Source organism: Microcaecilia unicolor, chromosome 3, assembly GCF_901765095.1.
Source record: "Microcaecilia unicolor chromosome 3, aMicUni1.1, whole genome shotgun sequence".
Lineage (NCBI taxonomy): Eukaryota > Metazoa > Chordata > Amphibia > Gymnophiona > Siphonopidae > Microcaecilia > Microcaecilia unicolor.
The window spans coordinates 239328054-239351048 of record NC_044033.1 but is presented as its reverse complement, the minus strand read 5'-3'; the positions used below and the strand labels follow the sequence as shown (position 1 = coordinate 239351048).

Here is a 22995-nt window from a genome sequence, read left to right as displayed (position 1 = left end):
ATGTGTTAAGATTTGTTATGGTACCATATTAACTATTGGTACATTTGAATTTTCATGTAAGCACTTAATGAAGCTTAGGGTGAAGCAAGAGCTTAATGCTTAGTGCAATGAGCTGAGAACCAGGGGAACTGGGTTCAATTTCCTCTACAGCTCCTTGTGACTCTGGGCAAGTCACTTAACCCTCCATTGCCCCAGGTACAAAATAGGTACCTGTATGTAAACCGCTTTGAATGTAGTTGCAAAAACTACAGAAAGGCAGTATATCAAGTCCCATTTCCCTTTCCCTATTTGAGATTCTACACGGAATTATACTAGTGGAGGAGTAGCCTAGTGGTTGGTGCAGCAGATTTTGGTCCTGGGGAACTGGGTTCAGTTCTCACTGCAGCTCCTTGTGATTCTGGGCAAGCCTCTTAACCCTCCAATGCCCCAGATACAAAATAGGTACCTGTATATAATACATAAACTGCTTTGACTGTAACCACAGAAAGGCAGTATATCAAATCCCATCCCTTTTGCTAACTATCCCCAAGTGTTACTGCACTGTTAGACCCGTTGAGTGGAGAATGACTCAGAAATGAATTTATTACAATAAAAACATATCAACAACAACTTTGTTATTGACCACTATCCAGCTTATTTTCGAAAGAGAAAAACGCCTATATTTCGACCCAAATCGGGAGATGGGCGTTTTTCTCGCAAAGCCGCCCAAATCGGTATAATCGAAAGCCGATTCTGGGCGTTTCCAACTGCACTCCATCGTGGAAATGAATAAAGTTGACGGGGGTGTGCCGGAGGCGTGGTGAAGGCGGGACTGGGGCATGGTTATCAGCCGAGGAGAGATGGGCGTCTTTAGCTGATAATAAAAAAAAAAGGCGTTTTTGCTGCGATTTTGGGTCACTTATTTTGGACCCTTTATTTTCACAAACAAGTCCCAAAAAAGTGCCCCAACTGCCCAGATGACCACTGGAGGGAATCGGGGATGACCTCCCCAGACTCCCCCAGTGATCACTAACCCCCTCCCACCAAAAAAAACCCACTTAAAAAACTTTTTTTCCAGCCTCTATGCCAGCCTCAAATGCCATACCCACCTCCATGATAGCAGAATGTATTCAATCCTGTGACAGCCTTTCCCTGGGTCAGATGTGGCTCTCGGGTGCACTACAGGGTCACATCAGCATTGAATTGTGGTGGGTGTAGGGTATTGGGCTCCGTGATTTCATTAGCTTGTGGTAAATGCTCACAATGTTGGTAGTTGGTAGGCTGTACTCCCATGGTGCTTTTCCCCCTGCCTACTGGGTCAGAGGGTGTCCAGTTTTGTTTCCGGTAGTACATGAGGTAGTGACCATTTTTGTAAGCCAGTTTTAGATCCCTTCCATATGTTAGCCACGTTAGAGAACTTAGTTCGTACCTTGAATGTGGCTGAAAGAGGGCATTGTACAGCATTCTGCCAGCTCTTCTAACATGCACCCCCGGTGTTCCTGATGGAATCTGTGTATCTCCCAGAACCGGATGGTTGTAGTCGGGCCAGGTTCTGAAATTACACTGCAGAACACCGGGAGTGATGCAGAGACACTAACCACGTCTCCCAGTCTCAAAGAATAGGAGAGGAAAAATAAACTAATTTGGGAATTCTTTCCCAAATTTACCTTGATCAGCACTTCAGTTCTTCTTTAACATAGTAACAGGCTTTATTTGAAACACTTTATGTTGGTAAGATGCAAAACAATGGTAATTTTCATGTAACAGAATTCACTATTAATGAATATGTTTCCTTTTAGAAATGCACTTTGGGAATAACTTCTATCCCTTTCCTTTTACAGGAATCTCATCCCTTCAACAGTATCACTTTCAGATAAGTATGATACCTCACTTCTCAATTTTATTCAACCCAGCATAACATGTTTGTACTTCGTCTTCAATTATTAACCCCAAGAATTTGATTCTTTGTGTTGTTCTTTTTTTCTTTCAGGTTTAACCTCAACACCACCCGCTATCTAGGAGCAGAAAGGTAAGTATTTTCTTTTTCCTTTATTCCCTATTATCTCTCCCCATCCAAAGTGTCCCCGTGTCCCACACAGTCACTTAGCTGCGGTGAATTCTTTTCCTCTTTCCAAGATGAACGATTCACTTTCTTGTGGTGGGGCCCTTGACGTCAGTCGAATGCCGTTGATCCTCTGTAATTCTTCTCTCTAAACCTCTCTCTTAATTAAAGTAATGGTAGGCAAAACCCTGACTGCCTATTGTTGCAGCAGAAACCCTATTCTGGATGGCATTCTTAACAAAGACTGTGGCCAGAAACTATATCAAATAAAATTAAATGAAATCCCCTCCTCTTCCAGGCCTATGCTTGTTAATTACTGTCCCTATACTGTACAGAGTGGCTGGCTTACTCTCACTCACTGCACATCCTCACAGCATTCCGTTCTCTGCACCAAACCCTCACATTCCACCCTATTTCCCACTATGTAAGCTCTCTCAGCCTACAGGTTCTTTTTCTTAAAAAAAAAAAAAATGAGTTTAAACCCCTAAGATTAACACCCTTCCTATGGCATTGCCTTAGATAATACCTCCCCTTAATATTCCAAACCTTTTTGCCTATCTATCCTTCTCCTCCTATACCAGAACTTCAAAGTCAGCTAAACTTTAAATAAAACTCATCTCACCAATCCATACACTATCATACTCACAACAGTACATTCTTTATCACTCAAACCCTCTCTTCAAATCTTCCTTTACCTCAAATCTCTCCTTATCTCTCTCACACCCTGCTCAGCACACCCACTCACTCCAGCTGCCTAACCAACTCTGCTAACTGCCCACTCACTTGGTCACCTAGGAAACTGGCTTTAGCTTGGGGTTCCAAACCCTTCTCAAACTTCCAAGCTGCATTGCTGACCAGCGGAATGTTCGCCAGCACAAGTATCCCTAACCCCATGTTACACTCTGACCTACTGCTCATCTCAGTACCAGGAAGACTCGTTGCCAGTGGGGCACAACCTGTGATCTGCAGTTAACTGTGAGTAAAGGTGCTTATTCCAACAAAGGACGTTTTCTGAGAGATTAGTCTTCAGGTGTAAACTAGTGTGCCAATGTTATACAGCAGCAACCAGTCCTAGAGGCCTGCGTGTATGCAGGGCCCTGGAGCACTTTTAGTGGGTACCGCAGTGCACTTCAGCCAGGTGGACCCAGGCCCATCCCCCCTACCTGTAACACTTGTGCTGGTAAATGGGAGGCCTCCAAAACCCACTGTACCCACATATAGGTGCCCCCTTCACTCCTAAGAGCTATGGTAGTGTTGTACATTTCTGGGTAGTGGGTTTTGGGAGAGGGGGTTTGGGTGCTCAGCACCCGTGGTAAGGGAGCTATGCATATGGGAGCTTTTTCTAAAGTCCACAGCACTGACCTAGGGTGCCCAGTTGGTGTCCTGGCATATCAGGGGGGCCAGTGTACTACGAATCCTGGCCCCTCCCACGACCAAATGGCTCGGATTAGGACGTTTTTGAGCTGGGCATTTGTAGTTTCCATTAACGCTAAAAAAAAACCAAACGCCCAGCTCAAAAACGTCCATTTTCTCGAAAATACGGTTCGGCCCTCCCCTTCACGGACACGTTCTTGGAGATAAACGCCCATGGAGATAGGCGTTTGCGTTCGATTATGCCCCTCTATATCTACTTAATGTTATATTGAAATTGTGTACAATATATAATTTTAGCTATAATATAAAATATATGAAATTTAGGATGGCCTCAACCAATGATACAGTTTCTGGGTAAAAAAAGGACATTTAACTTGGACTTGCCCAACAACTGATAACAATATTTAAATTAATTCATCCTTTATTAATAATTCTAGTTTTTTTACAAGCATTTTCTGCTGTTCCTTTCAGGTCTCAGCAGAATAACGTAGCACTTAGGGAAAAAAATACAGCCCAGAAGTCCAGCACTGGAGGCCAGGATAGCAAATATCTCCACTGCCACCATGTACTTGCCCTTGGTGCTCATGTATGTTGGGATGAAAGAGATCCAGACGCTGCAGAACACCAGCATGCTGAAGGTGATGTACTTGGCCTCATTGAATCTGTCGGGTAGATTTCTTGCTAAGAACGCTACGATGAAGCTAATACCAGCCAGAAATCCCAGGTAACCCAGAACAAAGTAAAATGCATGTATTGACCCTTCATTACATTCAGTTAGTATTGTTCCAATTTCTGATTTCATATTAAGATATGGGAATGGGGAGAAGTGAACAACCAGGTAAGACACAGAACAGTTTGAATAAGGGAACAGAAAAGGACTACAGAAATTGAGATCCTAGAACCCATCCATTTCCGGAGCTTGCTTCCAGGCTTGGTGGCATGAAAGGCCATGACCACAGTGGTAGTTTTTGCCAATATAGAGGAGAGAGCGATGGAGAAACTGATCCCAAAGGCAGTCTGTCGGAGAATACAGGTCACTTTGTCAGGGTGGCCGATGAATACCAAGGAGCAGAGGAAGCAGAGCATGAGGGAGATGAGAAGAATGTAACTGAGATCTCGGTTGTTGGCTTTCACTATGGGGGTGTCTTTGTAATGAATAAAGATCCCCAAAATGACAGTATTAATGAGAATTAAGATAATACAGAAGAAAGTCAAAGCTATCCCCAGAGGCTCCTGATAGGTCAGGAAGGATATCACTTTTGGGATACAGGCATCCCTCTTCTGATTGGGCCATTGGTCCTCTGGGCATTTCGTACAAGTGTCTATATCTGAGAATGAAAAATATTGTCCCGTTATTTCAGAGATAGCATCAGTTATAGGACAGTATCTTTTCCTTTATATGTAAGGCTTGTTTCAAAATGACAGACAGTAGCAAACATTAAATAACAAAAAATTAAACAATAGTGAATGATGAGCTTCCTGTAAATGAAATCATGTATTATCTTTTAGATGAAATTTCACCTAAAATGGATGTTTTCAAAGGATTCCATACATCTTATCTAATCGGGGTGTGGTTAGTTTTGCTAGCGGTACTCAGCTCATACTTTTGTATTAAACACAAGGTATTCCACTTGTACGTGTGAAGACCCATTTTTCTTAGAATACTGAGATTGCAATTGAGACATGCAGATCAGGATGTTCTCAGTTGTATTGATGTTTTGGAAAAGGCAGGAGTGCATGCATATTTGCTGGCCCATTTTGGATCTTCAATGAAAGCTGAATATGGGCCTAATATGAACCTTTCACATTATAACATGAAATCACTCACCATTTTGGCTGGAGACTTCTCCCTCTGGACAGGGAATACAGTCATAGCAGCAGACGGGCTGTCCTTCCCTGGTTAATTTCCTGAACCCAGGAGGGCATCTCGGGTTGCATCTGAACTCTGGAGGTGTCTGAGGATTTAGAAGAAACTGATTAACTTGAGGTAATACTGGATAATGACTTTTCAAATACAGTGTTACTTTTCTGTCTAAACATGAGCATTTTTCCCATTTATTTTTTGAGCGCATTGCCAAGCTATTCAATAGAATATGGAGGTCAATATGAGCTGTATTTTCATTGGAAATATAAATAAAGTGAAATAAGTTTGACCTGGAATCAGTCATTCAGGTTGATTAGGGAATGTTTTGAGCAATGTTTCTGTGCTGGTCACCCTTAATGGTTTGATTAAAAGTATGAGAAAATATCTCTGCTTCCTCAAATAACTCTGAATTCTCCATCCTCTCGTAAGAGTTGGGCTATGAGAAAAGGACTTTTAGGTGATGTCTTTGTAACCTACTTTTCGGTCTCAAAGACTGAACAATGGATCTGCTCACTATAGGTTATTTACGTATATGTATTTTTGTTTCTTTAATCATTTAGCTAACACCTTTGACCAGAGTGAGTTTCATTTAGCTACACTAGATATTTTTTGTTTAAACTTGTTGCAAATTTTATCTTGATCTATTGTTCTATTTCATATTGTGTTGACATTGTAAGTAGTATACTATCAGGCTTATTTTCTAAAGAGAAGGGCGCCTATCTTTCGATACAAATCAGGAGATGGGCTTCCTTCTTCCAGGGTTGCTCAAATCAGCAAAATCGAAAGCCAATTTTGGGCATCCTCAACTGCTTTACATCGCGGGGATGACCAAAGTTCACAGGGGCGTATCAGAAGCATAGCGAAGGTGGGACTGGGGCGTGCTTAACACGTGGGCATCCTCAGCCGATAATGGAAAAAAGAAGGGCGTCCTTGACGAGCATTTGGCCAACTTTACTTGGTCCATTTTTTCTTGCGACCAAGCCTCACAAAGGTGCCTGAACTGACCAGATGACCACCGGAGGGAATCGGGTATGACCTCCCCTTACTCCCCCAGTGGTCACCAACCCCCTCCCACCCTAAAAAAAACTCAGTATGGTTATTCTTATATGTTAAAGATAGGCACTGAAATAATACGTGCTATATGCTAGTATTCTATAAAGGGCACTCTGCATGAATAGACCATTACAGAATATTAGCTTAATGGACATTTCACACACAACTTTGGGTATGAGCATTTATGCCTGCTAAAGTCTGGTGTAAATGCTGGCACCCAACTGATAGCAGTTAGGCAAATGCAGGTATTCTATAACATCATGTGTAATTTATGGGAATGCCCCTCATTTGTCCCTGTCCTTTCCATGGTCACGCCCTCTTTGGAGCTCTGCACTATGGGGTGTAAGGAGAAATGAGAGCAGTGAGGTAAGGTGGGAATGTGCCAAAGTGAAGGGCCTTAAATGCCAGGGCGAGGAGCTTAAATTGAATTTAAATTTGACCTCGTTGAATGTGCTTTCCCACATGATCGCCTCTTCATAGATTGTAAATTCCTGCTCTGGTGGAGCATAAGGGTTATAACTTCCAACAATTTCTTTAATCCGTGTCCCATCGGGTAGAATGACAACATTTATAATATCATATCCAATGGCGAGATCACCATTCTCATCAAAAAAGATTTCCTCACCCAGAACGTTCTTAAAGTGGAGGTTCTTCAGATAATGATGAAGCTAATGAAAACGAGAAACATTTTTCTTAGTGCACCAAAATGGACTTTCAGCCCAAATTCTTTACCGCTAGGTCTGTGGCTTGCGGTAAGGTCTGAGTCCCAAAATGGATGTGCGGCAATTTTGATTTTGCCGCATGTCCATTTTCGGGAAAAAAGAGGCCTTTCTACATTTGGAATGAGTAAAGTATCAATTTATTTCTACTCATTCTACACCACTTAGGATTTTGTAGACCTCAATCATATCTCCTCTCATATGTCTCTTTTCCAGGCTGAAGAGCCCTAATCTCTTTAGCCTTTCCTTATACAAGAGGACTTCCATCCCCTTGACAAAATGATATGGTCATTCTTTGAACCTTTTCTAATTCTGCTATATGTTTTTTTAAATACTGTGACCAGAACTGAACGCAATACTCATTGTGCGGACACACCATGGAGCGATACAAAGGCATTATAGTATTTTTGGTCTTATTCACCATTCCTGTCTTAATTCCTAGCGTCCTGTTTGCTTTTTTGACTGCTGCCATACACTGAGCAGAAGATTTCAGAGTACTATCTGCAACAACACCCAAATCTTTTTCCTGAGTGCTGACCCCCAAGGTGGATCCTAGCATCAAGTAACTGTGATTCAGATTATTCTTTCCAATGTGCATCACCTAGACAGCCAGAGACATATTCTATACCCTGACAAGGGCTCCCTGCTTCGTAACCTGCTTCAGGAGGAGGTAATCTGAGTACTCATTCTGAGTATCAGATAGCCAAACATAATTTCTAGGTCCTCATGGGCCTCCAGAAGTTTCGTATTTTCAGCAGGGTTAATCCCAACACTATCTCAGTCGATAACACCCTCATCCTCCCCGTCTCATCTGCCGCAACCTCGGAGTCATTTTCGACTCCTCCCTCTCCTTCTCTGCGCATATCCAGCAGACAGCCAAGACCTGTTGCTTCTTTCTCTACAACATCAGCAACATTCGCCCTTTCCTCTCTGAGCACACCACCCGAACTCTCATCCACGCTCTCATTACCTCTCACCTTGACTACTGCAACCTACTCCTCACTGGCCTCCCACTTAGCCATCTATCCCCCCTTCAGTCCATTCAGAACTCTGCTGCGCGTCTTATCTTCCGCCTGGATGATATACTCATATCACCCCTCTCTTCAAGTCACTTCACTGGCTTCTGATCAGGTACCGCATACAGTTCAAGCTTCTCCTATTAACCTACAAATGCACTCAATCTGCAGCCCATCATTACCTCTCTACCCTCATCTCCCCTTACGCTCCTACCCGAAACCTCCACTCACAGGACAAATCCCTCCTATCAGTACCCTTCTCCACCACCGCCAACTCCAGGCTCCACCCTTTCTGCCTCACCTCACCCTATGCCTGGAATAAACTTCCTGAGCCCATACACCAAGCCCCCTCCCTGCCCATCTTCAAATCCTTGCTCAAAGCCCACCTCTTCAATGTCGCTTTCGGCACCTAACCATTGTTCCTCTATCTAGGAAATCTAGACTGCCCCCAATTTGATTGACTGCATATTTTGTCTTTTAGATTGTAAGCTCCTTTGAGCAGGGACTGTCCTTCTTTGTTAAATTGTACAGCGCTGCGTAACCCTAGTAGTGCTTTAGAAATGTTAAGTAGTAGTAGTAGAATATCCAGGTCTAATTCAACCCATAGGAATCAATATTTTGAAAACCCCAGACAGCTGCAGGATAAATATTACCCATGTAGTTTTTATATGTGATTTTTATCTCTGTAATTAGCTACCTTTATGTAATGTCTGTTTAATAGTTAAAACACTGGATATACCACCCTTCTGCAATGAGTCAGAATCGTTTACAATCTAATATATATATATATATATATAAAGAAAAGAACATGAGCATATAGAATTCACTGCATTCTGCTTCTCTTTTACACTGCGCAATCATATACCATCACTTCTTTCTGAAAATACCATTGTTATAACAAAGAATATTACCTTCCATGGCAGAAAATCTAGATATCTCTCACTTTCTCCACTCCACAGGGTGGTATTTCCAGATCCAGAAGTGATCATGTCATGCAGAGCATGTGCCAGGCCGTACACAGCATTGTAAACATTAAAGCTATCCCCAGAGTTTATAGATTCACAGTGTAATTGGAAAAATAATGTTTCATCATTGCTGCAGGGTCTTTGGATGCTCTTGGGGCATTGGTTCTTACACAGGTCCTTCCACCACATCTCTGTGAACGAATTGTTTGGAAATACAGCAGGATTCACCTCAAGGACAAATTTGTGAAAGCTTGGAATAGTCTTTTTTGCAACAACAAAACTATGGTGTTTTTTCTATCAACATTGTATGAGGGGAACAAAAATCCCCATTCTTCTGTGATGATCCAGACCTTTCCAGGTGCTTCCCAAATGGGTGTGTGTCTTATAACCTCTCTGTAGTCTTTATTACAATACAAAATAATCACTTTAGTTGAAGATGTATTGAAGGTTTTATAAATATTATCTTTATTTGGAAGTATGAATGAGCGGGACTGATGGAAGGTTTCTATGAATTCAATGCAACCTCCACTCTGCTCAATTCCTTCTCTCAGGATCTGCACAGCCCTCATGCTGTTTTCATCATCAAATGCAATGATACCAACCCAGGTCCAGTCAAAATACTTTAATAGTTTGACTATCCCAGCACAGATGTGCAGCTCACTGGGAACAGTCCGGTAGAAATAAGGAAACTTAGCTGTGTCGCTCATGACAAGATTTCCTGAGGTGTAACTGATCTGCTGAAAATAAAAGATTGGATTTATCAGCATCTTTGTCATGAAAAGATCATATTTCATTCACATATCAAGTACTTAGAGCATAGTAATAAGTAACTTATCTTTAAAATCGAGCATGGTACCGGAAGATTGGAGGGTGGCCAATGTAACAACGATTTTTAAAAAGGTTTCAAGAACTGATCTGGGATGTGTTTGTGCTCTATGCATTTATCATTTTGGTCCATTTAAAAAAAATGTCTAAGTGAAAAACGCAGAAAATCAAACCATTAGGATGTAGGAAGAACCAGCATTCTTTAGCCACACAGACATCCCCAGGAGAGCAATGGGACACACTAGGGGGCACTGCAGTAGACTTCAAATAAATGCTCCGAGGTATACATTTCACTGTTGCTCCCTTATCTTCTCTGCTGAGCCTCCCAAAACCCACTACCCACAAATGTACACCACTACAATAGCCCTTGTGGGTGAAGGGGCACTTATACATGGGTATAGTGGGTTTTAGAGGGCTCACAGTTTCCACCACAAGTGTAACAGGTACGGGGAGATATGGGCCTGTCTGAAGTGCATTTCTCCCAGCACTACATGCTGCTGTAATGGACCTGAGGCTGGCAAGTAATGTTTTTCAATTACATTTTGGGGGGCGTGGATGGGAGGAGGATAGTGACCACTGGGGAGTAAGTGGAAGTAATCCCTGATTCCTTGCAGTGGTCATTTAGGGCACTTTTTATGTGGCTTATTCGTTAATAAGACAGGTCTAGACCAAAATGTCCAACTCATAACCCAGGATGTTTTTGTTTTGTTCCATTATGGCAGCAAAATGTCCAAGTGCACAGATCCCACCCTTAACACACCCCTGACACGCCCCCTTGTGATTTGAATGCACTTCTGACAGACTTCATAGAAAAACATCTAAAAAAATTGGTTTTGAAAATAGCAATTTTTTTTATTTTTAATATGCAGTGCTCAGTGTGTTGCTGTGCCTTTTACCATTTGTCACGGTAACTGCTGGTAGCATGCCAACTTCCAACCATCATTGCACTGGACCTGCCTACTCTTCCTTTATCATTCAATGCTGTTAAGCATGCTGTCTCTATCAATTTAAACATGCGATGTTGAATGAAAACAAAGCGCTTGACTTATCTAAAACAAATCCGATGTAACTTATCTTGGGCAAGTCTTGTGCAGTTGTGTGCTCTGTTACTGTGACTCTCATCCACAAGTGTCTGTGTGCATTAGTGCTTTAAAAATGATTCTGTATATACTATTGTTGTTCCCAACGTGGTGCCACGTTTCACCTTGACGGCGTCTTCAGGGGAACATAAGTTCCAGTCTATAAAATAATGGAAAAAATCAACACAGTGTAAGTACTCCTTCCTTAATATTTCAATTTCTCAATAGCGGTTGCTTAATTTACCTTATAAACGGCTCTCTCAAGATTCAAAAAATGTGGTCTCGTCAGGAGGCTGAATAGTTGCTAGTTCCTCCCTACAATCAAAGCTGAAGCACATGCTCTCTAAGTGACAGTGCTATATACATATCCAACAGCTGAAAAGGATAAGTGTCAGATGACCCAGGCTACTCCCATTCATTAACGCAGCCATTCTATTGCTTTATTGAGTCCATTGGGCTGAACTGTGCCCCATTTGTATAAGAATCTCTGTTCTATTTGTACAAGGATAGCTGAAATGTCTCCTCCTCAACGCAAGTTTACCTGAGACAAGACTGCATACTCTAGCTCAGATATAGAGTGCTCATACTGTTCCCAATTTTCCACTAGGGGTGCTTCTCTCTTCCTGATACGTAAATTGCTTACATGTTCCCCAATGCGCTGCTTCACCTTGTGCTTGGTTAACAGCATTGAATGATAAAGGAAGAGTAGGCAGGTCCAGTGCAATGATGGTTGGAAGTTGGCATGCTACCAGCAGTTACCGTGACAAATGGTAAAAGGCACAGCAACACACTGAGCACTGCATATTAAAAATAAAAAAAAGTTTTTTGTATAGATCTGATTATTTTGAATTCTGGTATTAACTGTGAATTATAATACAGGTTATAATCTACCAGAGTCCACTGTGATCCATCTATTCCTGGGTCAGTTCATTCTTTCTGGGAGTGCTGGTAAAGGATCAGGAGTTTAAATGGAGGGGAGATTTCCTTTTTTTGCTGCTAGCTCCTCTTTGAGCTGATTCAATTTCTTTGTCATTATAGAGTTGGAGACAGACAGACCGTTTGGAGACTTAGAGTTTGTCCAGCACCAGGACCATCAAGGAGTTCATTAAGAGCCCTTTGTCTAGACCCTTCTGAAGGAAAGCAAGGATGCATGAGACCAGGGTTGCCAGGTTTAAAAAATTTTCCCCGCCCAAAACCAGCCCCAAACCAACCCCAAACTGCACAAAATCAAACCCGCCCCTGACTTCATTTACCCCACCCCTAATGTCATTAACCCCACCCGACTACGTCATTAATCCCGCCCCGATGATGTCATTAACCCCGCCTCTGACGTGACGCGTGACGTCGCCTCCGTTTCCGCCTCTTTAACTCCAGTCAGAGAAAATCAGAATTTTCCTTTTTTTTTTTTCTTCTAACTGGAGGGGGAAACTCTGGGGCAGTGGCTGTGCTCCCCCGGCAGGAGCACCTTAGTACCGTGGACCAGGAGCACGTTTTCTCTATCTCCTTCGCCTGCGTTTTTCCCTCGCCGCTTGTCCTCCGTCTTGGCAACTGCAACCCCCAACTCAAAGCGCCGGCTCTGTCTCCTTCTCCACCCCACCGGGGGCATATGGGCTGCTGCGGCAGGGAGGATCCTTCCCAAGAGAGATTACCTTTTTGGTTGGGATGTGCAAGGTGATTTTTTACTTTTGCTCTCGGTCCTTTACATTCCCTAACCCTTCAAGCTCTTCCTCATTTTGGGGGGAAGTGTGAAGTGAAGTGGATTCGTTAGTGAGATGAAAAGAGAGCTCCGCCTCCAGAGTCCAGCTCCGTTAGGGCTATCCACTTGATGACTACCAGTAAGCTTTCGTAGAGCCTCCACAGGGCTTCTATTGGTCCAAATTGGACCAATAGAAGCCCCACGGAGGTGGACTGCAGGCAGAAGAGGGGAGGGAATGCTCTGGGGGCGGGCTAAGGCGGCTTCCTTCCAATCGGACTCGGAGTACTCAGAGCAGACCACCAATAAAAAAAAAACATTACCCCGAGAAAAAAGCGCCCAAACCCGCACAGCTGCCGTGAAAAAGCTGCCCAATTTCCCGCAGCCTGCAGGCCATCCCACAGCCATCAAAAATTGCCCGCAACTGGTTGCAGAAAGCCGCCCAAATGTGTGGGAAACCCGCAGCCCTGGGAACTTTGCATGAGACCCCTAAAAGTCTGGCCTGCCCCAACCTGAAACTACTTCCTCACTCAAAGAGAGTCTCCAAGCAACTCAGGGGAAGAGCAGTGCCTAGGAAATTATTTCCACCTGTCTTAGTCTTGGATTAATGGAAAGCAGAGAGATAGTTCTGAGTATGAAATGATTTCCTACTACTAATCATTTCTATAGTACTACTAAACATACACAGCACTGTACACATTATCCTATGGATTCTATATAGTGCAACTTAAGTTGCGTGCGTAAATCCGGTTGTATTCTGGATTTGCAAGTGCAACATAATTAGCTAACAAGCCAATCAGCACCAATAATTGAACTTAACAAGCAAGTATTAACACTAATTGTCATTAATTAGTATTTAGATGCACAACTGTCTAAGCGTGTTCTAAAAGGGATATGTGTATATTCTAAGATGTGGATCTGAGAAGGCGGTGTGGCCATGAGAGGAGCATGGGCAGGTCACATGCATTACTTAAAATGATATGCAGTGTTATAAAATATTCCCGTTCTACGAGTAATTAGGCATCAGCATTTACACCAAGTTTTCATTGGTATAAATCGCTGCAGCTAAATCTAGTCAAAGAAAATAGGCATAGGGCATATTCTATAAACTACACCTAGATTTAGGTGAGTTCTATAAACTGCGTCTAAATTTTGGTACAGTTTATGGAATACTCCTAGGCATATTTTTTTTCAGAGCTAATGTTTTAGGCGTGATATATAGAACAGAGCCTGATATGCAGGTACTTTCTTTAGTGGGCCTAGTGGGTTAAAAATGTACATTTTTGTACCTATGGCATTGGAGGGTTAAGTGACATGCTCAAGGTCACAAGGACCTCAAGCTCAAGGAGAATAAAAGTAACAGGTATACAACCTTTTGTGCCAGGCAAGGTGTCCCAACTGAGGGGTATACATTCTCTTTGTAGCAGCTCAAAGCAAGACCTATAAGACTCATAGACTTTTCTAAATATTTGACTTTCTCAATTATCCCTTTATTTATTTATTTTATTTATGACATTTATATCCCACAATATTCCCGCCCATGGGCAGGCTCAATTATCCCTTTATATAACTGTGGTTTTAATTTGAGATTCACATGTGAGGCTCACCATCTGGAGAATTTGTTGGCTTGAGTCAGCGTTAGAAGAAAAAATCTACCCACCTTGTAGCAGTTGCTATTCTTTGGAACATGATCTTCAGTCAGCACATTGTTTGCCACAAAAAGTTGTAGCTTGGGATCAGTTAGAGCAACTGGCCTTTGATTCCATGAAGTAGAAGTCTGGCTACCTGATACTTTGGTTTGTTTGTTTCTTTCAGGAAAATTAATAGTTATAATGAAACTGCTGCTTAACCCTCCCCCCCCCCCCCCCCCCCCCCACACACACACATTAGTTTGGTTATTATACAATAAATCAATACTTGCAAGAAATTTCCCTCTCAGAATTCTTATTGCACTGAGCATTAATAATTTTACACTCATGGGTTCAAATAATTCATCAAACTTGTTAATCACATTGTCCTTAAAGTTTGAACCAGATTATAGAAGAGGGAACAAAGTGAAATCAAAGATGCTCCCTGACCTGTGGGGAGTGGTATATCCTGGACAGGCTGGAAAATTGGCTTGAATGCTCAGGAGGAAGACTTTCAATGATAGCAAACAGTGGACCAGATGTTTTGCAGCTGTAATTTGGGATCCCGGTGTCCATTCCTGAAAATATATTCATGGCAGCTCTAAACATTAAGAAAAAGTTGTCAAAAGGGTTCTCAATGTGGAACCCCAGTGTGAGGTTGGGTAAGAGCTCCGAGCTGTTGTTAATCTCCTCCACTGCAGACACAAAGGCCAGGAAGTTGTAATAGTTCAATGGTACAGGACTTTAAGGACAATAAATATCATTAAAATATGACATTAGCAGTAGACAAGAGTGAAAAAGGTTTAGGATTAGGGTTAGAAGCATTGTTTGTTACAAACTTTACATATTGGTCTGATAACAAAGACCAAAACATGCATTCTCCAGGTTTAGCAGAAATTAATTGCATTTCTTTCCTCTCTCTCCTCCTCCCATATTTGTTCAATTCTTCAGCCATGCCCTCAGGCCACAGCAGATGCATGCACATCCTACCAACACGGACTTTAGCACGGCTGTTTCTCTGCTCATCCATCTGAACCAAAAATATAAACTTCCTCCTGAAGATTATTCAGGAGCCAAAGAACATTGGATGAAGAAGTGGTATCAGGGGACACAGCATGGTTGGAAGTACACGTGGAAATTCCCAATCCACAGCAAAAAAATGAGGCCAGACCCATGATAGAACAGCTTAAAATATTGGCGGAAGTTCATATCAGCCACAGGTGAAGATGTGTCCCAGAGCACAGGAGAAAGAAAAAAGAGGAAGTGGAGGGGTAGGGAGGGAAGAAAGAACAAGGAGGAAGAGGAGGTGAGGTGGGATAAGACCACTAAACCTCAACTTATTTGACTAATTTAAAGTTTCATGGAAAAGTTTGTTATCCAATTCATTTTTATGGGTAACTCTAGTTGACTATTGTGCAAAATGGCAGACAACTCAAGAAACCCCTCATTTTACTACATCTGTGCCTGAAAACTCTGTTTACACAAATAACTTTCCTAAAGCTTACTGCACAGATTGTGTGTTTTTAGGTTTCACTGGACATTCAGACAAACACTTCACTAGTTATGTGCTGTCAAGTGATGAATGTAATCATCTGTGCATTAGAGTGTTGCATTGAGCTTCTGCACAAAATGCTCTAATTCAGGTGCAGAACTTTACTCTTGATACAGTAAAATAATGACAAGCAAATTACTTATGCACTAGAAAATATGCAATGATAGAAAAATAGCACACACTAAGGATTGCTGTATTGGGCGTGTTTATTTCCCTTCTTGTCGGGTGTCACCATTTTTCAAGTTAACAGTAGACAAAGGAGGAACCACAACTCAGGAAATGGATTTGGCAAGTTTCACACATTCCTGTTAATAAAAGTTGTTTTTTTTTAAACATGAAGAATTTTTTTAACATGTGTTAGGAGAATGGGTGTGGATCTGGGGGGAGTGAAAAGCCAGTGGTGCTGTGGCTACTAGGTTGCTCGGGATCAGATATCAACCTCGGGTGGGGTGGCTACCTCAGCTGAAGTAAAGTTTCTGCATTAAAGGAGAATTAGGATGGAGGTAATTCATATGAAAGTGAGTAAAATGGTGGATAGTTTGCAGAATAAGTCACACACAGAGGGGCTGAAGGAGCTAAAGACATGCTCGACAGAAGAAGAAAAGCAAAATATAATGCAAGTTTTCAAATATTTGCCTGGATATCTAAAGTAATTCAATATAAAACAGCGCCAGAATGCAAAGGTGCTTTGGAAAAATGTGTGTGTGTGGGGAGGTCACTTTTCATAATACTTTTACCCAGGGTTTAAAACTTTCATAAAACTTTTCACTCTGTTCATTGAAAAAATTAGACACAAATAAAAGTATATTTTCACCTGTCCTAAAGGTATGGGAGTTTGAGAGAGACAACAACACATCTAGTTATGTATTATCACAATGGTTTTAAAGGGAAAATATTCACAGATAAAGCAGATAAAAATCTTAGCAGGTCTTTCTTCCCCAGCGCATATTTCAAAGGGAAAAACCTCAGATATAATGTGAGAGGATTAGTAAAATGTCATCAGGATATATTTGCAGCTCATGCCAGTGACCTACCAAAAATAACACCTTCAAGCCTGTCTCATATAGGAATTTAACCAGGATGCTACTTACAAGCTTTGTCCATCAAATGGGGGAACAGTTGTGAAGGATGGATGATTATATGGGTAAAAGGTTTCTACAGTTACAAGTCCCCCGATCATGATGTCCCCATCCCTACGGTAACCTGGTCGTAACTCTGTTGATAGGTAGTTTCCAAGTGTGCACTGACACTCAGCCGTCTTCCACAGGTTGTCACAGAGCATCAATAGAAGCAGAATCAGATGAGCTTCTACCTTTAACGATGTGAAACAGCTTCTACTTCTGCCAATGTGATCACGTTTGCTCTTCCTGCTCCAAATGTTATAGCTCGGCATAGTGTGGGCTGCTGTATGGTTCCTGATGGTGCTATCTAATTGAATATTTAAATAATAGGCAGAAAACATTATGTATTAATCTGCAGTGAAGTAGACCTGTGCATTTACACAGAAGGAAGATGAAGAAAGCAAAATTGTAATGCTTATGGTGAAGTGACCACTCTATTTCTAGATGAGTTCCAATACCTGTGAGGACACCATACGGTCTCTTGGGCCCTACATCTCAGAGGTTCAGCCTTAAAGGATATCTGCTCCTGACATCTTCATTTACCGTGAAATATAGGTTGCTTCTTTTAAATATAACCTTATGGATCCTCTGTCTTCATTGACTTAGAGACAAATATAAATTTGATTGGAATGTTTGTAAGGACCCCACTATAACCCAACATTATAATACAGTTAACGATAACACACTATTGTATCATTATGCAACACATCCACTCTGCAGTTATTATGTCTATACTGCTTTAGATACATCTGAGATTCCAGTTAGAGAGAGACTGATACAAAATATCTCTCCAGAGTAGTCTATTGTGTCCCTTCCTTGGTAATCCAACACCTTGAATAGCAGAGCACATCTGATCCCTATTACTACCATCCTGCACCCCATCTTTCTCATCTTTAACCACAAGACGTTGCAATAATTAAATCTGCTTGATACAGATTTATTCAAATGGCCTAAGCTAAACACTTAATGCCAGCTAGGACACCACACTATCAGTAGATTCAGTCCTACTACCTACATAGATAATGGCTTTGACTTTATAGATTATGTTAAACACCAGTGTCAACTCTTAATTTAAGCCAGATATCATGTTGACTGAATACTGACCCCCCATAAGTTCTGGAAAAGATAATGGAACAATGATCAGGCTGCTTCTTTATCTGTACCACTTCTACACCAAGAAACTGAGTTTTGTGGAGCAGGAACCTAATGGTTAGGTCAGTGGGCTGAGAACCCAGAGAAACAGAGAAAATGTAGGCAAGGACCATATGGCCTATGCAATCTCCTCATCCATACCATCTACTCTCCTTTTCATTCCCTTATAGATTCTATGTACTTGTCCCTAGGTTTCTTAAATTCAGATACTGTTTTCATCTGCACTGGGAGGCTGTTCCTCGAATTCACCATCCTTACCTCCTTACAATACAGTTTCTGCCTCTCTGTCTTAGCCTCCTTCCACGTTCTCATTAATGCCCCACATTTCCCACGTTCTCGCTCAGGTAACCTAACAGCCTAATCTGCTGCTGAGCACCATATACAGTCTGTGTCAGCATATTAAGCACTTTCAAAACTCTCAGACTAGCATTTTCTCCCTGTTGATGTCATGCACTGTAAGGACATTGTATTGCACATTTTGAGAGCTCAAATGTTTAACTCCAGATCATTTGTAGACTATTTCCCTTAATTCACGAAATGGATTTGGCAAGTTTCACACAGTCCTGTTAAGAAAAAGGTTTTTTGTTTTTTTTAACACATGAAGAATTTTTTTATGTGTTAGGAGAACGGGTGTGGAAAAACTATGTCTTACCTGATAACTTTCTTTCCTTTAATCACAACTAGAGCTGATGCTAGACATGCTGGGATCCCTCTAATCCCCTCTCCTCCCTGTCCCTCTCCTGATCTCACCACCCACCATTATTACCATACACAAATCAAGTTTAAATGACTTTACACACAAAACACAAACAGACATTCACAAGACAGAACAAGGGATCACACCCAGAAAGTAACCACAGAATTGTGGAAAGTGGCACCCTGGGTCCAATTGAGGTAGTCTGGGACATCAGAAAGCAGCACTTATCAGTGCGGGGGATACTGGAGCTAGAGTATATGCACAGAAGAGGAGCCTGCTCAGAGTGGCCTAGTGCAGGAGGCCATGGAAAGGCATATGAAAGCTCGGGCACAACTCAAGAGAGCTGTACTGGGCTCCGGTGTTCTGCTAGTAAATTGAATCCCCTGTTCATCTTGGGGTCAGATGGTTGCCAGGTGTTATGTTCGTCACCTGCGGTGCCATCCGCACGGGCAGTTTGCCTCCAGTCTCAATAGCGGTGGCCAGCCATGTCGGCGGTCAGGGTTGGCCATGGTCGCTTCTGTCTCGTCGCTGGCCATATCATCTCGCCCCAGAAGGCCAGCCACGCTGACGCTTTCCGGTAGCGATGGCCGGCCATGTTGACTGTCGGCGTCGGCCTGGTTAACTGCAGCCTCGTGGCCGACCATCCCGATTCGCCCTGTAGGCTGGCCACGCGGATTGTCAGTGTTTGTGGAGGTGGGGCTTCCTTCCGGCTCGGTCTTCCGCCTCGTCTGATTGGCCGCTTCTTGCTCTGGTCCACCTCTTCCAAGCAGTCAGCCAATCCAGGATCGTTCTCCCAGCTGATTGTGGTTATCGTCGACGAGAGGACTATTTAAGAACCCAGTCGCCTTCACACTCTGCTTCGGCTTCTATCGTTATAGAGGTTTGGTGCTTGCGATTGAGCGTTCTGCTGTCTACTTTGCTGTTTGTTCTGACTACTGGATTGGACCTAACTATTCTCTGTTCTGCTGCCTGCCCTGACTCTTGGATTGGACCCGACTATTCTCTGTTCTGCTGCCTGCCCTGACTCTTGGATTGGACCTGATCATTCTCAGCTTTGCTGCCTGCCACGGCCGGCGGCTGTGCGACCTCGCTTGTATCCAGAAGTCCTGGTGGCCACCTGCACCTGGGGGCTCAACTCCCGGGGAATGGTGGTCGCTCCCCAGGTGAAGCTAGGGGTTGTCTGGCTGCCTGACCGAGTACGGTGCTCCTTTTCAGTCCACCGTGCTCTGTCAAAGCACAAGGGCTCACTACAGCAGTATTGCAGTCATCATAACAGTAAGCCAAAGCCATGAGCTCGCCGGACAAGACCGAGCTGTCCGACTTGGCTCAAGTTTTACAGCAGCAACAGACTCAGCTGAATCGATTGTCCAGTGTTCTCCAGGACGTCTGCTCCCAGATGCCCACTCTTCAGCAGCAGCAGCATTCTGCCAGCACTCCTGGCCCTAGGGCTGAGTCTCCTGCCCTGTGTCTGTGGCTCTCTGAACCACCCCACTTTGACGGGACCTCCTCATGATGTTGGGGGTTCTTGAACCAGTGTCAAATGCTATTTGAACTACAACCAGGATCATTTCCATCTGACAGGGTGAAAATCACCTACATCATCTCATTGCTTTCAGGCCCTGCCCTAGCCTGGGCATCACTGTTGTGGGAACAACGGGACCCGGTGCTCTCAGATTTTGGGGAATTCTTGCGGTAGTTCCGGATGGTGTTCGATGTTCCTGGTCACCCCTCATCAGCCACGAGTGAACTGCTATGCATCCAGCAGGGAGCCGGGTCTGTCGGAGCCTATGCTGTTCAGTTCCAAACTCTCGCTGCCGAACTCCGCTGGAACCAGGAGGCCCTAATGGCCATTTTTTGGCAGGGTCTGAACGGTAAAATCAAAGATGAACTAGCGGGAAGGGAACTTCCCACAACTCTGGACGCGCTCATTACCATCTGCACCCGAATTGACATCCGTTTCCTGGAGAGGGCCCAGGAGTGGGCCGTCCAATGATCCGACCACAGATCCACGTTCCAACCTGTCCGAACTGGGGCCCCTAAAACTTCCAAAGAAGCCTCGGTTAGGACGGAGGAGGAACCCATGGTAGTGGGACGGCACCGACTCTCTGAGGCAGAGAGAGCTCACCGCCGGAGGAATAACTTATGCATGTATTGCGGACAACCTGGACATTTTACTGGAACCTGTCTGAACAAGTCGAGAAATGCCCCGGCCCGGGCCCCGTAAAGGGAGTGGCTCTGGGCCGGTTGTCTTCCCTTCCTGATAACCTGCTTTCTGTTCCAGCTCTTCTGCAGGGACAGGGGTTCAAGGTTCATACCCTGGCCCTGGTGGACTCAGGGGCCAGAGGGAACTTTATTGATGCCGGTCTCCTGTCCTGGTTAGGAGAGCCATCTATGCCCTGTCAACCGGTCCTCCGGGTTACCTCCATTCAAGGGGACACGCTTCCCCGCTCTATTACACGAATCACCTCACCCCTACATATGCAGGAGGGGGGCCCTGCATCAAGAAGTGATCCAGTTCCTGGTGCTCTCCCGAGCCATCCACCCGGTAATCCTAGGACTACCTTGGCTTCACTTTCACGCCCCCTCCATTGATTGGGCCGCAGGGGAGATTGGTCAATGGAGTCCTCACTGTTTTCTGGAATGCCTGCCACACATCCAACCGCCCAAAAAAGGCTTGCACCGCACTTCCCCGGATCCCACAGGCTTGCACCGCACTTCCCCGGATCCCTAACCTCAGGGAAAAGACATCCCTGCTTTTTCTTTTCTCGCAAATTCTCTCCTGCGGAGCGAAACTACACAATTGGAGACCGCGAACTACTGGCTCTTAAGTTAGCATTTCAGGAATGGCGTTATTTGCTTGAGGGAGCTGCACATCCGGTCAATGTGATAACATATCACAAGAACCTCCTCTACCTACAGAATGCTATCCAGTTAAATCTGTGACAGGCTCGTTGGTCCCTGTTCTTCGCCCGCTTCGACTTTCGCCTCGTATTCCGACCGGCGGAGAAGAACATACAGGCGGATGCATTATCCCGGGTTTTTGAGGCTCCCGAAGACCAGGAGGAACTGTACCCTCTACTTAATCCAGCCTGTATTCCCTCCATTCCGGGAGCTACCACAGCGTGCAAGATGGCTGTTCCAACACGTCTGCGCAAGAGGGTGCTGCGTTGGGGTCACTCATCAGAGTTTGCGGGTCATTTCGGTTTCCAGAAGACGTTGCACCTGATTGCCCATTACTACTGGTGGCCCCGGATGGCGCAGGATGTTCTCCAGTATGTCACCACCTGTCCTTTGTGTGCGCGGAGCAAGTTGTCACACCACAAACCTTGGGGGTTGATGCAGCCCATGCCAGGACCACAACAGCCATGGCAAGACTTACCCATGGATTTCATTTCGGATCTGCCTCCATCTCAAGGGAACACCGTCATATGGGTGTTGATCGATCGCTTCTCTCGGATGGCCCATTTTATTCCCATGAGATCTCTAACTACTGCTTCTACCCTTGCCACTAGTTTCATTCTGCACATTTTCTGTCTCCATGGACTGCCTCAGAGGATCATCAGCAACAGGGGTTCTCAGTTTACCTCCCGTTTCTAGAGAGCACTCTGCTCCGTGTTCGGGGTAACTACCCTCTTTTCTTCTGCCTACCATCCACAGACTAACGGCATGGTCGAAAGAGTAAATCAGACCTTAAAAACCTTCCTGCGGGGGTACACAAACCAGCGCCAGGACGACTGGGCTACCTTGTTGCCATGGGCCGAGTTTGCCTATAACAACAGTTTACATTCTGCCTCTCAAACGTCCCTATTTTTTACCATCTATGGACGGCATCCTTGCCTACCACCACCCATATCACCTACTCAGGTTCCGCCCCAGGTACAGTCCACGGTCATCACCCTCCAAGACACCTGGAAGAAGGTATAGGAACAACTACAGCGTGCAGCAATCAGAACCAAATACACTTTTGACCTCAAGCGGCGAGCAGCTCCAACATTTCTTCCAGGTCAAAAGGTATGGTTGAGCACAAGATATCTTAGACTTCGACTACCGTCTCTTAAGTTCGCCCCTCGATTTATTGGGCCTTTCGCAGTTCAATCCCGGGTGGGAGCTGTGACCTACCAACTCCAGTTACCTAGCAGTCTCCACGTTCATAACGCTTTCCATATATCTCTGCTCAAGCCCTTCCGCAAGTCCAAATGGCATCCAGAGCCCAGAA

The 22995-nt window shown here is 44.0% G+C and overlaps 1 pseudogene; it reads right to left on the bottom strand.

Moving 5' to 3' along the window:
- Window positions 1–3857: 3857 nt before the first annotated feature.
- Window positions 3858–17202, bottom strand: LOC115464480 (annotated as a pseudogene).
- Between the last annotated feature and the right edge of the window lie 5793 nt (window positions 17203–22995).